This window comes from Zootoca vivipara, chromosome 11 (genome assembly GCF_965207765.1).
Source record: "Zootoca vivipara chromosome 11, rZooViv2.hap1.1, whole genome shotgun sequence".
Classification (NCBI taxonomy): Eukaryota; Metazoa; Chordata; class Lepidosauria; order Squamata; family Lacertidae; genus Zootoca; species Zootoca vivipara.
The window spans coordinates 38,907,512-38,924,933 of NC_142594.1; the positions used below are offsets into that span (position 1 = coordinate 38,907,512).

Here is a 17,422-nt window from a genome sequence, read left to right on the forward strand (position 1 = left end):
ATGCTGGGAGCTGTCTATAAATCTTTAAAGCCTACTGTGTTAAATGGGGTTATATTCTGCTAGTTTGAAAGAAAGTACTGATGGAGAAGAGCAAAATAGCGGTCAATGTGAAAGGACAGGAAACACAACTGAGATATACACAAAATCTATGGACACACCTAATCGAGTTTTCGTTGGTTACATATTTTGATGTCCTTTAAAGAAAATATTTTCAAGAGTGAAAAGAAGCAGCTCTTTTGTTTTTCAAAATCAAAACTTTCACTGCACTTGTATATTTAGCAGTATTGAATAATGCCACTCCAAAAGTCTAGCAATTAATTGTTGAGGAAGAACATTGTTGCAAAAACAGGTTGCTTCTACTGTACTATTGGTTGAAAATACAGGGGCTTCAAAAGTTTTCCATTAGTACTTCTTGCCTAAAATAAACATGCAAGTTCTGTCTTCCTAATCTGCCTGAAATATGGTTAGAATTTAGGTAAATTATCACATCTAATCAAATATATGTAAAAAGCAGCTGACCAGCCAGGGCTGGTGTCAGACTCCCTCTGTGTGTGTGTGTGTCCGTCCGTCCATCCCCTGGACTCAGTGACCTCCACCACCCCGACCAAAGTATGGCCAAGTCATGCATGTTCTACCCAAATTATAGATCAAGAAAACCAATACATTTCTTAGATCCACAAACCAAGGGATTGCATCTTGGGAAATTTAAAATGGTGGCTGGCAATGAGAGCTAAGCTTGGCTCTCATTCAAAACCAGCACTGGCCTCTGGGTTGGTCTGGTGAGATGTCCTTCATCCAAGTCCTTGGATCCTTGAAAAGTGCACCAATTCTGGCAATAGACCTATGAGCAGCACCCAATCCTATGAACTGCTGCGCTAAAATCTTACGATCAGATTTTAAGTGGGGAGCCACAGTGTGAGAACACACTATTGATTAGAATACAAGCAGGTTGGGGGGAGGGGGTAGAACTATGATAAATAAAGAGCTTATGGCTCTTTTTGTAATTGCTTGTAAAAATGCCAGTGAAGTTTTCCTTAGTCTGCAGAGGACCGGTGGGCTGGCTGGCTGGGAGGGAGCTTCCTGCCCTCTGCAGCTTTTGCCCTTGCAGTTTTTTATGTTCCCCCTAATAGTTCAACACTGCTCCATTACACTGAATGGGGGTATATAAGAATATGAGAGCTGGGCCATTTTTCTGTGCCTTGGCTTGGGGAAATGATCTGAGATCTTCAACATTAAGTTAATCTGAGGTGAGCTTGGAAGAGTCACCCATTGCTAATTGCTTGGGCCTCCACAGAGGACCTAGAAGCCCTGGGGCTTGTTAGTCTGTTGGTCTGGATCCATTTAAGTGAAGCTTCTTGAAAACTTTTGGTCCTCCGGTAGCTAGTAAAAAAAAGAAGTACACCAACAACTTCAACTTATATTCAGCTGTGTTGACGTAGCTGTAACTTAACAAAGTCTGCCTCTAATTATACATGGCAGTCATCTGACCACAGATAAACAGATATTACACAAACCTTTGGAGGGAATAATATTTGGCTACTATAACTTTTGGAATAATTTACTCCACATCCTGACCTGAAAACACCAAAAATGATTCATAACGTTTTGGGGATCTGAGCATAAATATTTTTACTGAACAAAGAGATTGGCCTCTGTGACCTCCACGGGGTTTACACTACGTGCGGGACTCATGAAGAATAATTCTTTGTTTAGGGGCATCGTAGCACATTGGTGAAAGATGGTGGCTGGAGGATTTGGGCTTCAGCCTAGCAAATATCAATAGTGTGTCTCCCACTGGCTTTCATGGGCTCCCACCCAAAAAACTCCAAAGCAAACAGAACAGAATGTCACAAGAGTGATGGCTTTCACTCCTTTCAGAAGGAAACTCTCTGTATCATAACAACCCTCATGTAACTATAAATTACTCAGCTATCTCCCGAGAATGGAGCCCAGACTGAAGTCTATGTTAATGATCAAAACCGAAGCAAATGCACCTTGCTGTGCTTTAATTACAAAACCTATGTATTTTAAGCAGAAACTTATTTACTCTGCTGGCAGATATTTATACAGCAAGAAAAAAAATAGCACACATTTCTTGCACTATTGGATGATATAATCTAAACTAAGGTTTCTCCTCACACTAGGCAAATGTTGGTTTGAAGCACCCTGGCACAGGCAGTTGCCAGCTGCCTCATAATTGGAAGCCGGCCAGTGTTAATTTGTATACATTGGTTCACACATAGCATATACTTCTAGGAAGGTAAAGCGAGTTTTGTCTAATAGCCCTGGAGACCTCCGGATTGGCAATCAATACACACAAGAAGCTGGAAACGGTGGTGCGATGTCAGCATGGCGACAGTCTGGCTGCTACTGGAGTCAGTGGCAAAACTGTCACCCAGCACGATGAACCTGAAGAGTCTCACAAATCACAATCTGCACATTTAAAGAAAGGGTGGGTTGATGTCAATCTCGTGTGCTCTCTATTTCTCTTTCTCTGTGTGTAATTCTAAGATCCCTGTGGTCCCCATACGTGTTTTAAATTTCTAAACCAAGGGCGAATATTAGGATCTTGTAACTGTTAATTTATTGGTGTTAAGTGATCTTGAGCGTATGCTCTCTTGCTTAAGAATGTAGGCACCTTGCTGTACCAGGATCAATTCATAACTTTTAAAACATGCATTCTTCTCCCATTCCCCCCCTTACTAAAACTACCAAACACCTCAAGCCTTTTCATCATATGGAAGATGCTCCTCTCCTTTGTCACTTCCACGAAGAGCAAAGGATGTTCTCTAGATGACTCCAGAATCAGTGGTCTAATCCCAATGGATCTTTCCAATGGGATAACTTTCTCCATTGCCAACCTGAGCACCAGTTTCAGCTAACAAAGTGGTGGAACTTATCCAACAGTTTAATTCAAGAGAGGCCCCTAAAGTCGATTGCATCCCAGTCTAACTCAAGAAACACTGGTGGACACCTCTGCTAGCAGCTAAATTAGTATTTACTGTACTGTTTGTAAGCTGACTCGACATCACTTTTACAGTGGCAACACAGGCAAGGAATTTATTAAACACCAATTTTCAACATCCTGTTCTCTAAAGTACTCCCTGAAGAATGGCTTAAATTTAGAATTAATGGAGAAAAAGGTTTGTATACTATACAGCTATTGATTGGCTACCTTGTTTTAAACAGATTTAAATAATATAGGAACTAATTAAAATAAGTATAACTACAGCACATAGCATGCTGAGGTTTTATATGGAGGGTCAGTCCAAACCTTTTTGCATACGCAGGAAACCATCATTGAGCACTCACTCTGCCAACACCTTTACCATGCTCACCTGTCCCTGAATATCCACACCCATAGGCTGCTCACCAACTGCTTAGCATGCCTGGAGCTACTGACCTCCAGTTGTGACAATTCAGTCTTTCACTTTACAAGAGATGGAGACCAATACTTTCAATATATAAGCAACACAGTGCTGAAAATTTCCCCTCTCAGTCTCTCCCCTGGGCCTCCTTTACAGAGTCTAGCACAAGCCCCATGCATTTCAATGAAGAGAGCACAGAAAAAGCCACCACAGATATAAAATCACCCCAAATTCTAAGTGAAGACTGCTTTGGTTTTTCCAGCTAAACGTCTCTCATACTTGCACCCAAGTATGCAGCCAAGGGTCAGTCTAGCTCCAACGTCCTTCCAGCCCAAATCCAGTGTTCAGTTGTATTCAACTAACTGGACTGGCTTGCAGACAAATTGCACTTTCAGATTTTTCAAAAACATACAAAATTATTCAAGCAAAACAAGAGTTTTGCACAATCAGCAAATGTTTTGCATAATATGCAAATTCATCTGCCCAGTTTTGGAAAGGTGGAATAGAACAACAACACCCCCTAAACATGTACAGCCCCAGTCAAGGTATTGCAAGACATGTAAACTAGGTTTGTGGCAGGAATTCTCAATTTCAGGCCTTTGGGTGCCACAGGAATTTTTGTACTGACAACAATGAACAAGAAATTAATAGGTTGCTTGTGGGATTTGATCTTTGTGAATTCATATATGTGTTTCCCTGATCCACACCTCTCAGACTAATCTGTGGATCTGAAGCCATTTAGAGATATTATATTTCCCAAATCTTTGGACATACTTCTTGGCACAAAAACTGTACCAAGACGAAATTTAAAAATTCATGTTTTGAGGAGGGGGGGGATGCTTAAAAATGTGGATGATGAAAGAAAATATGTTTAAAAATACATATTTAAATGCATTTCTTGTGCAGGTTTTAAAAATGTTTTTGTAGGTTCATGTGGAATAGGATGGAAACAGGACAACACACTCACAAGTGACATGGGCTAGATAGAAACAGACAAAGTAAAATACTCCTTCAGCATTTTATCACAACTAATGTGCAGTCTAGCCCAAAACGCCATTTGCTTTTGGAAGTAATTAGGGGGGGGAAATCTTTTGTACCCTTGATCCTTAAATTTCAAAAATAAAATAAAATAAAATAATACCATGAAGAAGAAGATACTCCCAGCCAGACTTTGACCATAAACACTCAGACTTCCACTTTTCTTTATATTTCCAAATAAAATCTAAGATGACAACTGAGCTGGGGAATTCTTTTTACAACAAGGATGAAATCTCCGCTAAAATATTTAGAACAGAAAAAATTATCTGCTTAACCTTAGAGAGGCCACTGTGGTTCAGATATAAAGTGAGAGAGGATAAACCCCACACACTGAACAAATGCAACACTGGAAACTTAATAGGGCAAACATTTAAGAATTACTACCACATATTTCACTCCCTCTCTGCTTAAATCAATATTGCTTAAGCAAGTTAAATCTGTCCAGGGTCTACTCGGAATTGTGTATCTCTTTCCTCTATTTTCTTCCTCTTGCTTTTTATTTCACCCTATTTTGCTTCTCATATTTTGCGTATCAATTGCTATTCAATGGTTCAGACAAGGAAACATGAAAGGAACACAGAGGAGAGAATATCTGCATAATTATAATATGGAGACGATGACACTTTGTTATATAGGGGGTTTAAGTCATTCAAGAACAGGATCCAAGGGGAAGAACAACTCTAGAAAAACAAGCTTTCTTGTCTGGTTGACTGGCATTCAGAAAGTCAGTCCCTATTGCCCACAGTAACAATTTGTAGTCTGTTTGGCAGAGCGAGGAATCTCACTGCAGGCTCCGTGGTTTAAAGAAAATGTATCTACAGCAGCTTGGATCCGAGTTTTTAAAATGTTCCATGTTATTTTAGTCCAAGGCAAGCCTTTTAAAATTAAAAGAAAATGTTGGCTTTAATTAAAGATTAAGCAGTGAAAGTTCTTTTTAAAGGAATGTGCTTTTCTCACAAAGTAGAACAGTGAAAAGAGAGTAGCTGAATTTTAAAATCTGCACTGCTCTCTCCACAGAAAGGCTACCCTCTCTCTCTGACCCTCCCTCTCTCTGAATGCTTTAAAGCAAAAATATGTGAAAATCATTCATTTGTGGAACAATATTTCGGATGCTTTTGCCATTGCCTTTGTGGATATTTGGCACAACCAGACTTTTTCCAGAATTTTAGCAGCAAGACTGGAATGAGAAGGTGGGGCATCGATACACATTACGCTCCGCTAAATGCAAGCCCCTTGCCGGAAAATTTACACCGTTTTGCTGGAATCAAATGATTCTCCGTAAGGTATGTGCAACGTAGCACATTTTACCACTGAGCAAAATGAAAATATGGGGCTTTCTCCAGAGCCCCACTTTGGCAAGGTGGTGAGGTGCTACAGTAGGAGAGAAGCGGCTGCTCTCGAGAAGATTTTCAGCAACAATGGGCCATCTGAAAATCATTACTGCACAGCAGTGGATTTTTCCACATGTTCATATGCTGGACAAGCAGGTTGCCCTTGAAGTATTGTTCCCTGGGGGGAGAAGGAAAACCCAGAGAAAAGTACTCTAATGTCAGATCACTATTTAGCTAGAGCCAGACAAAAATATGGGCCAAACGATCTTTTGGCCATGCTGCTGGCAAAACTATAGGGTGAAGGGAACAGAGAAAGCTAATGGAGAAGAGAAAGGAATGAGGTCTGTGATGAAGGCAGGAATGACAAATAGGAGGGGGTTTTTTTTAATGCCGAAGAGAGAAGTAAATATAGAACTCTCTTGTCTTTCATTACGGTACTTCTCACAGTAAAGACATCTACTTTCATAATGCCAAAGGACTTCGAATAAAAATTACTCTTTCTCCCTGAGTATAATATCTTGTCTCTGTTTTTGATACAGCAGTTTAAAAAAGAAACTGTTGGAGTGACAGAAAATTAGGTTCAAAAGGGAGAAAGATAACACATGTATGGAATTTGCTGTGCAAGTTTGCATTACTTGGGCTCAAATAAGGCAAATAAACGTGTAGGGTTATTTGTATTTATTTAAGGGGAAATATTTTTTAAAATGAGTTAAACTAAAAACATTTTGTTTCTATTGGAATGGCAAAACAGAAAATGTGTATCTACCATTCTGAAATAAAACATAAAAAAGCAGTATACATTTACACTCCAGACATATTTCAGAAGCATGGGATTAATGTCAATGATGCCAATCATACTGTTTTGTCATTACTGATGTTGTCATAAATAACAAATACATATTTTCACAAATTGAGTTCTTGTGCTTCTGTCTAACTGCATGGCATGGGATCAGACTATATGATCCTCGGAGTCCCTTCCAACTCTACAATTCTAAGATTTGTGACATTTTGTGTATCAGAGGACTCTGATATGGTGTTTTCTTTTTTCTTGGTTTCCGTAAAAACCTGCAGTTCATATTTTCACACTGAAGTGATGTCACTGAAAGAAAAATGGAACTATTCCTAAAAGGTTTGACATGTGCATATTGTAGCACAACAAGATCACAGAACAGATTGTGCTCTTTTGAATTTGTAGAAGCAAGACAGATTAATATCCCTCCCATTATGTCTAAGCAAGCAAGACTTGGATAATGGTCACATTTTTATAGAATGTCTAATTTTGCACATAATCTACACAAATGAGTTTTCCACACTACAAGCTCCAAGCCTTCCAGTTGTATAAATCTGAGTTACAGCACATAAAATCAAGTTATGTGATATGAAGTTATCATACCTTTCCACTTAATACTGGCGCACAGCCCTTTATACTATAGAGACCATCACATTTTCTATATTTCCTGGCACCTCCTAAAATCAACCCAAAATATTACTGCAATCTGCTACAACAGAAGCTAGATCACTGGACAATCGGAAAGAGACAAAGTTATGCATTATTCAAAATGAAGAAAACAGTAGTGTTAAAAAGCACACAGAGAACATCTGAATCACCAAATTATCAGTTCCCCTTAACCACTTATACAGAGTGAGCTCGTCCTCTAAACATAGCAGCATCTGAGCACAGATTTTAATGTGGGGTCACAGGAGCATAGGGAATGTACAGAATATAGACTACTACTACTAGCGCAATATAGGTCAGCTCCACACCATAAATTTAAAGCACACTGCCCCCCCCCCCCCGAGAATCTTGGAAACTGTAGTTTTCCACCCTCATAGAGCTACAATTCCCAGGGCCTTAGCAAACTACAGCTCCCAAGATTCCTTGGCCATGTGCTTTAAATGTATGGTGTGGATGTGACCTATGATCACCACAAAAAGACAATTTGCTTCTCCAGAGACACTTTGCTTCCCTTTTCTTATAACCTACCAGCTGGCCCTGCTCACTGGAAGGACAGATCGTGAAGCTGAGGCTCCAATACTTTGGCCACCTCATGAGAAGAGAAGAATCCTTGGAAAAGACCTTGATGTTGGGAAAGATGGAGGGCACTAGGAGAAGGGGACGACAGAGGACGAGATGGTTGGACAGTGTTCTTGAAGCTACGAACATGAGTTTGACCAAACTGTGGGAGGCAGTGGAAGACAGGAGTGCCTGGCGTGCTATGGTCCATGGGGTCACGAAGAGTCGGACACAACTAAACGACTAAACAACAACAACAACACCAGCTGGCCCAGGTGCCAGTGTCTTACAGTGAGTGAAATCACATAATCCACCATAACAGCAGCATCTAAACTATATTCCTCCCTGGAAACCTTTGGCTGTCAGGTAATCCTCAATAATGGAGCCTTGCTATTTAAATCAGAAATGGTTTCAGGTTGGTAGCAGTGTTGGTCTGCTGTAGTCAAAACAAAATAAAAAAATTCCTTCCAGTAGCACCTTAGAGACCAACTAAGTTTGTCATTGGTATGAGCTTTCGTGCGCATGCACCCTTCTTCAGATACACGAAAGCTCATACCAATGACAAACTTAGCTGCTCTCTAAGGTGCTACTGGAAGGAATTCTTTTATTTTGTTTTAAATTAGAAATGATTAATGAATGTCTTCATCCATATCTAAACAATGAGGACTACTAAGGATCAAAAGTCCTGCTCCTAAAAATATTATCATTACAATGAAAGATTTGAAAGCAAAGAATTCTTTTACACTTTGCTGGGAAATATGAGGGCCTCGTCAATTAAGGACTAGGGGGGGATCATTGTATTGAATTTAGAGATAAAACATTAAAAAATATTTTATTGCAGGCATTTGGCACTTCACCCTAGAAAGCTGATTGTGGATATTGTGGATATCCAAAATGGTTACCAGTCAGCTAGCTTCCTAGCTATATGGAGGCTTTGTCCTGTTTCTTGATTATTTGGAGAATAACTGTAAAAGCTGAGTAACTATTCATAAAACCTGTGCTACCTTTTAATAACAGATTAATTGACTGCTGCAAAAATTATCATCACAAATAACTGACATCAAAATGTTCTTTTTACCACCTATTTTGGGGGGAAAGCTTTTGGGTGAGGTTGTTAAGATTTCTTTTGGCTGCTCTGACTCGGGCCAACTCCGTTTTCAAAATGCTGCTATTCATTTTATCACTGCTGGAAATGAGGTTCTCTGTTGCGGATTGATGTCGGTTGTCATTATGTTCTGTTTATTGTGTTATTCATTATTATAATCTGCATCTTCTTGTTTTCACTGTCAACAGCTTTATGTATTTATAAAGAAAAGTGGGATATGAGTTTATATAAAAAGGCCCCCCAAAGTGCATCTATGCAAGGACTTTATATATTTATTTAAATGGATTTCTAAAATGCTTAATATTTAAAATCTCTTAGCATTTACAAAATGAAAACAATCCACCACCACCCACCCCCAAGTAAAATAGCTTCATGGACGCTTTTGGAAGGAAGGGTGAGATATGCATTTAATTAAGTAAGTAAGTAAATAAATAAATAAATAAATAAATAATACAGAGACAATAAAGAGAGAACTAGCAACAACAGTGTCCAATCTTACAGGTCAGGAAAAACCTGAACAAAAAGACATAAGATGTCTGAAGCAACTGATGGATGCATAGCTGCCAAGTTTTCCCTTTTCTCGCGAGGAAGCCTATTCAGCATAATGGAAAATCCCTTAAAAAAAGGGATAACTCGGCAGCTATGGATGGATGATGCTTCATATGGTGTTCCATAGTGCAGGTGCAATATCAGAAAATACCCATAAGGGGATCACCAGGCTGTGAAATTCTGTAGTGTCAGGTGCCGCAACTAATTTTCTCTCCTGGTGATCTAAGTGATCTTACAGGGTTAGTTAATCTGGTTCTAAATTGTTCAGGGCATTAAATGCTAGTAACAAAACCTTGAACATGGCCCATTGGCAGCTGCTGCACTTCCACTCCACAACCTAGAAGTAGCATTCTGCATCACCAGCAGCTTCCACACCACTCTCAAGGGGAGCCCCACACAGAATACATTACAGTAGTCTAATCATGAGTTTACCAATGGATGAATCATGGCAGCCAAGTTATCCCTGTTCAGGAAAGAGTGTTCTTGGCATATCAACCTAAGTCAAGGAGGTTACCTGGCCTGCCAGTGACACAGATGCATCCAGGAGCAGCCGCCCACCCAAACTATGTAACTGTGTGACACCAATCCAGATTGACCAGACCTGGGAGCTGCTTAGCCACAGAGTTTTTGTCCTACCACGATTCTGTCTTTGTCTGTTGGCCCCCCTGCAGCCCAACAATGCACGCAGGTGCTGATTAAGTACAATCAATCACAGATCTCCAGATTCAGATGTAAAAAATACAGTTCAGGGTCATCAGTATACTGATGATTGTTGTTGTTTAGTCGTTTAGTCATGTCTGACTCTTCGTGACCCCATGGACCAGAGCACGCCAGGCACTCCTGTCTTCCACCGCCTCCCGCAGTTTGGTCAGACCCATGTTGGTAGCTTCGAGAACACTGTCCAACCATATCGTCCTCTGTCGTCCCCTTCTCCTTGTGCCCTCCATCTTTCCCAGCATCAGGGGCTTTTCCAGGGAGTCTTCTCTTCTCAGGAGGTGGCCAAAGTATTGGAGCCTCAGCTTCAGGATCTGTCCTTCCATATCAGTACTAGCATACTGATACATGATAACATGTCCCAAATCTCCTAATAACATTAAGGAGCACTGGAGACAAAATAGCACCCAACTGCTATTTTGTGGCACCCAACTGCCTGAGGGCAGATGCAAGTTACAGGGAACCAGAGGGCCTTCTCGGTAGTGGCACCCACCCTGTGGAATGCCCTCCCACCAGAGGTCAAAGAGAACAACAATTACCAGACCTTTAGAAGGCATCTCAAGGCAGCACTGTTTAGGGAAGCTTTTAATGTTTGATTTCTGTATTTTAATATTTTTTTGGAAGCCGCCCAGAGTGGCTGGGGGAATATATTATTATTATTATTATTATTATTATTATTATTATTATTATTATTATTATCCCCCAGTGCTATCCTCTGAACCCAACTTTGTAAGCAGGTTCCACCATCTCCCAACTCACAGAGCTGGTCTGAGATGGTAGTGTGGTCAACAGTAAAATGACTGAGAGATCAAGGTAAGTAGCCATATATATATATAATATATTTAAAAAATAAAAACATTGTCCAGTAGCACCTTAGAGACCAACTAAGTTTGTTCTTGGTATAAGCTTTTGTGTGCATGCACACTTCTTCAGATATTTTTAAATATAATTTATATATATAGAGGGGGAGATATCAAGTGAGACCAATAGGGTCAAACTCCTCTTTTCTCCCCCAAAAAGGTAATCCACCTGGGCAGCCAAGACAGATTCTGCCCAAGCCCAGGCCTACACCGAGATCAATATCAAATTCCTCCAACTGTTTGCAGCTGTACCACTGATACCCTTTTAAACACCTTATCAAAAAATGGGTGTTTGTGACCAGGGACATTACTGCCTGCTACAAACCACCAGGCACCAACACCTCATTCAGATACATGTCAACCACTCCCTGAACCATCTGGCTACACCAGGCTAGCTACACCACCCATAGTGGTCAAGAAGCAACAGAACACATTGTGGCATCTTACCCACATTCTCAGACCTCACTGGAACCCAGCCTGTGTGCTTGCACTTATGGAAGGGCTGTTGACCCCAGGGGAGGGGTCCATTAACAGATGAGGAGGGCAAGTGATTTTTGCTTGCCACCCCAAAAATAAGTCCTATAGAGCTGGGGGGCCCTCGAAACAAAGTGGAAGGTAGAATTGGGGGGGGGCGTAGAGGGAATAAAACAGCTTCCCGCTTTTGTTAGCTGACACCTATGCTGTATCAAGAATTCTTCCGTGAGTGCAAGAATACCCGTTGGACTCCTTCCACACAAAGCCTGCAATCTTATGCACACTTGTTTGGGAGTCTGAACATACCCTTTTGGGGCACAAGGGGTTTCGTGGTGGTAATTCTGTTTTACTCATCTCCTTTCAAGACAAATCTGTTGAAAGGTTTCACAGAACTGGTGAAGTATTGCCAGTTAGAACATAAAACTGAAGGTGACTGGGATAAAAAGACCCGCCGCTTTATGGTGTGTTAAAATCAGTGAGATTTTCTTTTCTTTTTGCTTCACTGGAATGCAGATCCTACCCTAAGTGCTCCTCGGAAGGTCCACTGATACATGCTAAAGAAATTCTGGTTTCGCTCAGCCAAGCACTTCCATCATGGAGTCTCTCTACTGCTGCAATTATGGCCAAATGGCCAGTTTCAGCAGAATACGTAAATCAGTTCTTAAAATCACGGTAGGTAAAACACAAAACCACTGATCTATAAAGAGGCACAGTATTTGCTCAAACATAAGGATATATTGGTTCGTCAACTCTGGCATTGCATGAAACAGTCTATGAAGTCACAAAGAACCTAACTCAGACAGATAAGTTAGGTAACTGTCATTAGGAGGGAGTGAAGAGTATTAGATTAGAAGAACATTTTTTACCCTTTTCAAAATCCACTTGGAAAAGGTATTCTCAGGGGAGAATACCTGTAATTCACTTTAACCACCAGTCACAATCATTTAAAATGGAATGAGATACAATGGCTGTTAGAAAGAAACTGAAGAAGTCCAGAGATACCAAAACATTTGGAAAACAAAATGCTCTTTATTTCCAAATGCACCTGATTCAATTTATTTTAACAAATGATACCACCAGTAGCCTGGAAGCTCAAACAGCTTCTCTGCTCATGGAGGGACAAAGCCAACAGTCATGTAGTCTCACTTCCAGCAGTTGATCAATACTGGCCCTTGTTGCCACTGGGGAAGAGGTGGGGTATCTGGACTCAATCCCAATGCCTTCTTACTCTGCCCAGGAGAGACCGGGTGCTCCTGTTCCGGGAGTAGCAATCCTGCTTCAATGTTCAACCATTGTTTGGTTGAACAGTGGGAAGAGCCATAGTGCATCTATTTGCATGAAGCAAGTCTTATGTCCAATCCCTGGCATCTCCAGGTAGGACACTGGAACACAGGTGGGAGCTTTATTAGAAGGGAGGGGACACACAGGCACTGTCTAGTATTTTTTAAAGAGCAAATCTGTTAAGTCTGATAATTTGGTAGCAGAAATCACAACTAAAGGTGAGGGGCTGCGATGAAATGGGAAATGTCCCACTTAGACAACAGCTAAAGGTAAAGGTAAAGAGGCCCCTGACCATCAGGTCCAGTCGTGTCCGACTCTGGGGTTGCGGCGCTCATCTCGCTCTATAGGCCGAGGGAGCTGGCGTTTGTCCGCAGACAGCTTCCGGGTCATGTGGCCAGCATGACAAAGCTGCTTCTGGCGAACCAGAGCAGCACACGGAAACGCCGTTTACCTTCCCGCCGGAGCGGTCCCTATTTATCTACTTGCACTTTGACGTGCTTTCGAACTGCTAGGTGGGCAGGAGCTGGGACCGAGCAATGGGAGCTCACCCCGTTGCAGGGATTCGAACCGCCGGCCTTCTGATCAGCAAGCCCTAGACTCTGTGGTTTAACCCACAGCGCCACCTGGGTCCCTTAGACAACAGCTACAATCTGACTAAAACCAGAATAAGGGGAAATGTAACAGGCTGAAAAACACTGCACTTTTAGAAAGTAAAAAGCTTTTTTTAAAAAAAAACCAACCCATTTTATACCAGGTCTGCCGGGGAAGCTATTATTTCTTTTTCAGGTACGTCTACTCTCTGCAAATTGCCTCCAGTTTTATTTCCCCCTTCAAAGAGCAAGAGATTTGCAAGTGCATTAATGCACAGACAGATATCATTGAGAGGTACCTGCTTAAATCCATTCAGCACAGATGGGAGAATAAGCCCAGTGCTTTGCCAAGTTTCAACCCAGACTGAATTTTTACAGCTGGATTATAAAAGCTTGGCTATGTATATTTTAAAAAGGATTTTGTGGAAATACTGATACAACCTTTAAACACAGTGGTACGAACAGCACCGTGATAGCCTAATTTTGCACAAGGGACATGGGTCGATTAGACAGAGGCACAGGCAGAATTTAACTAATTGTTAGTCGCCATTGCCTTATTTACATCAAGCAATGGCAATAGACTGGAACCTACAAAAAAATACCTCCCAGGTATAAGGTTTCAAGTCAGACATTTTCCCAGAAAGAAACGAAGTCTTTACGGGCTCTCCTTTCCCTTCATATTACTGCCAAGAACTACAGTCTCCCCAAATCTAACTCCCCCTCCACGCTACTGTAGAATTAACATTTTGGGCTTTCCGTTAATCATACTCTTGCTTCCTCATGAGTATGTATGCTCGTCACTTCCATTCAACTGAGCACTAAAGCTTTACTTCAAACATGTGCTCACACAGGGTGGGTGGCGAATGGTTGGGTGACAACATTCTCCTGCAAGAAAAAAATTCCTGTTAAAAGAGAGAGCTCTACTCCTGAAAATTATATTTTAGCCATATGCACAGGCTTTATGTACTAAAATGTACATACACCCCCACACCCCAATGCCTGTCTGGAGGTCACAAGGAGGAACCGGAACATGCAAACCAAGCACAGCAGAAGGTAGATGATCAACACAAAGCACTAATTGAAAAATAGTTTAATCGGCTTCAACATTAAGGTTTGGGCATGCAATATTAGAAACCAAATAGTCTTTCAGAAAGGATTTAATGTGTGCAATTTCAAGGGCAGTTCTTCAAAGTGAAGACATGACCCCTTCCTGCATATACTTAGGGTCAAACTATGCATGACCCCTGAACATGTCAACTCCATCAGTATTTTTTAAAACTTTCACTGCAGGTGTCGGGGCCTCCATTTTGGGGGGAACTTCAGCCAAAGGACCACCCGCTGGAGTCAATTCCAATGGAAATCTGGGAGGCGCACAAGCTATTAAACATTTCTCAAAACAGATATGGTTTCGAGTGGTGCACTTAGCATCACATGTCGTTTGCCCATCATGCTGCTACTAGGCACTTTACATAGCAGCCAAAACAAAACAGCATTCACCACGGTAAATACAGTGCAAAATGAAGTGGATTCCCCATGTACTCAAAAGCCATATACCTGCGAGAATCTACTTGGGAGGCCCAGCCAAGGGTGGCTTGCACATCTCCCCTTCACACCTCATGTGCAAAGATTCCACAAAATGTGGCTCTCTCTCTTCTGTGTTTTCACTTCAATTAGAATCACGGTGCTTTCTCCGCACACATACATTTTCCTACACATCCATGCACGGCCAGGGTGACTGATGTTGTACATAATTACTCCAGTGCTCATAAGCAGGCATTGGCTGCCCATACATTACCAGGCCAAGTTCAAGCCTTTTTTCTTCAATTACAAAGCCTTTAACAGCTTGGGTCCAGGATACCTTGAGGACCGCCCAATCCCTTATATTCCTGCTCTATCGCTACTGTCTTCAGGGGAGTGCTGCCCCATGACTTGGATGCAGTGTATCGACCAGGAGCCATTCATTCAGTACTGTGGGCCCAGTTTCATGGCCCTCCCTTCCAGTTGAGGTCAAACTGGGCCCCTCACAACAGAACTTATTATTTTATTCCAGCAGGTGTTTTGATTGAACTCTGATTTTACAGTTTAAACTCATTTTTAGCCTTATTGGGTCACCGCTTAATGACAACTGTGATTGAGTGGTATGCAGGTTGTTGAAATAAATTGCAGCTTCAACTCATGGCAAGGTCAGAAAGCCTCTCTACTGAGCATCTGCAAGAGGCAGCCACTTCCACTGAGCAAGCAGGTTGCATATACTGCCCCCTGAGTCACTCAGTTCCAATTTACTTTCATAGGGAGGTATCCAATTAGCTGCCCACTAGGCTTTTAAATTGTCCTCCCCGTGGGACTATGAAATTAGTGGCATCTGCTTGTAACAAAACCGAACTGGATTGCACCAAAGCCCCCCACACCACCACTAAGCTAAGAGGAAACTTTTCAAAATTTTGCAAGCTAGGTGAGTGTGAGCGTAATGTCAGTAAGAAATACGATATGCGACCCATATATATCCAGTGGGACATGAATTAACTATTATAACCCACCTGGCCTTAAAGAAGATTTAAAATTAAACCAGCAATTTATTGTTTCTTCGGGGTCTCGTTTTCTTTTCCAGGTTTCACACTCTTTAAATATGCTATCTTTAAAATGGTGGCTTTCTTACAAAATTTGGTTGGCCACGATCCTAAATGGGGACCAGGTGCTGGAAGAGTCTCATGGAGGCCAGAATAGCTTCGTAGGACTACAGGAGCTTTTTTTTTTTAATATCGCCCAGATCCTTACACACCTTAACTGGATGGAGATTAGAAAGCTTCTTGGCTCCAATACAGGAAGACTGAAGTCATGACTAGGCCCCATTGGAGCAAGTGTGTTGGGCCAACTAGAAGGGGATGGAGACAGATTTGTGGACTCAACCCAGTCACACAGCAAGGAATGTCAGATCCTTCCCCATCCTGTAGCTTCCCTTCTCTGTTATAGTCATCTAGGCCAGTGTTTTTCAACCTTTTTTGGGCAAAGGCACACTTGTTTCATGAAAAAAATCACGAGGCACACCACCATTAGAAAATGTTTAAAAATTTAACTCTGTGCCTATATTGACTATATATAAAGTAATTCTCCCACGGCACACCAGGCAACATCTCGCGGCACACTAGTGTTGAAAAACACTGATCTATTTGGCTATTTATCCTTAGCCAAACATTGATGCCAGAAGTGTGCTCAGCTAAAAGAAAGGCACTTCTGCAGACAGGTGAACCTGGATTTTTAACAAAGTGTTGCCATCAGCGGGAGGGAAGGGAGGAAAAATGGCTTTGGGTTTGTTTGTTTTTTGCTTGCCACTTTGTTCCTGAAAGATTGGAGAAATTTATGATATATTTGAAGAAAATTGTAATCAATTGACACTGCTTGTAGGGTTGCAAGAAGTTTTGTAAGGAGAACTATATGAATTATTGGGGGAGGGAAAGGACTAAGGAGGAGTTTATTTAGGGTTTGGATTTTATAGCAATAACTGTTAGAATAAAATGCAAAATCAGAAAGAAAGTTAGAAAAGCATTTGTTGAGGTTGATGGAAGTCCTACCCTGTGATAGCCAAAGGTTTGCTAAGTCTGAGCATGTATGTGGGGTTGTGAGAAGAAATTCAGCAGCTAAAAACTAGCAAAATTATCTTCCAGTGGGTCTTACGTTAAGCAGGAAGAAATAATTTATCACTAGACCAAGGAGCAGGCACGATGGGGTAAAATTGTACAACCTGTTCTAGCTTAACTCCAGGTGACAATGCCGACTTGCTCTTCGAGGCACCCTGACAATTATTTTAAGTTCTACATTTTTGGTCCAAAAGATTTTGAGAAGAAACAGAAAAGGAAGTGAATAATATGAAAACAATACTCTTTCTCCTATAATGTGGTAGCTGCTCACCTTGAGACTTAATCCCAGTTTTGGAGTAACAGGAAACCATGGTTTCCTGCTAAAACAGGGATGGGGACAATCTAGCCCTCCAGATGTTGCAGAATACAATTCTTTGCTGGCTGAGGCTGTAGTTGTTGAAGTCTAATAACACTTGGAAGGGGGGAGAACAAGTTTCCCACTCCTATGCTAAAATTAAGGATT

At 41.4% G+C, this 17,422-nt stretch overlaps 1 protein-coding gene across 2 annotated transcripts in view; it reads right to left on the reverse strand.

Annotated features, from left to right (window-relative positions):
• The window catches only part of MKX (mohawk homeobox), a 60,701-nt gene that overhangs the window by 13,955 nt on the left and 29,324 nt on the right, over positions 1 to 17,422 (reverse strand). The gene's annotated exons all lie outside the window — the stretch shown is intronic.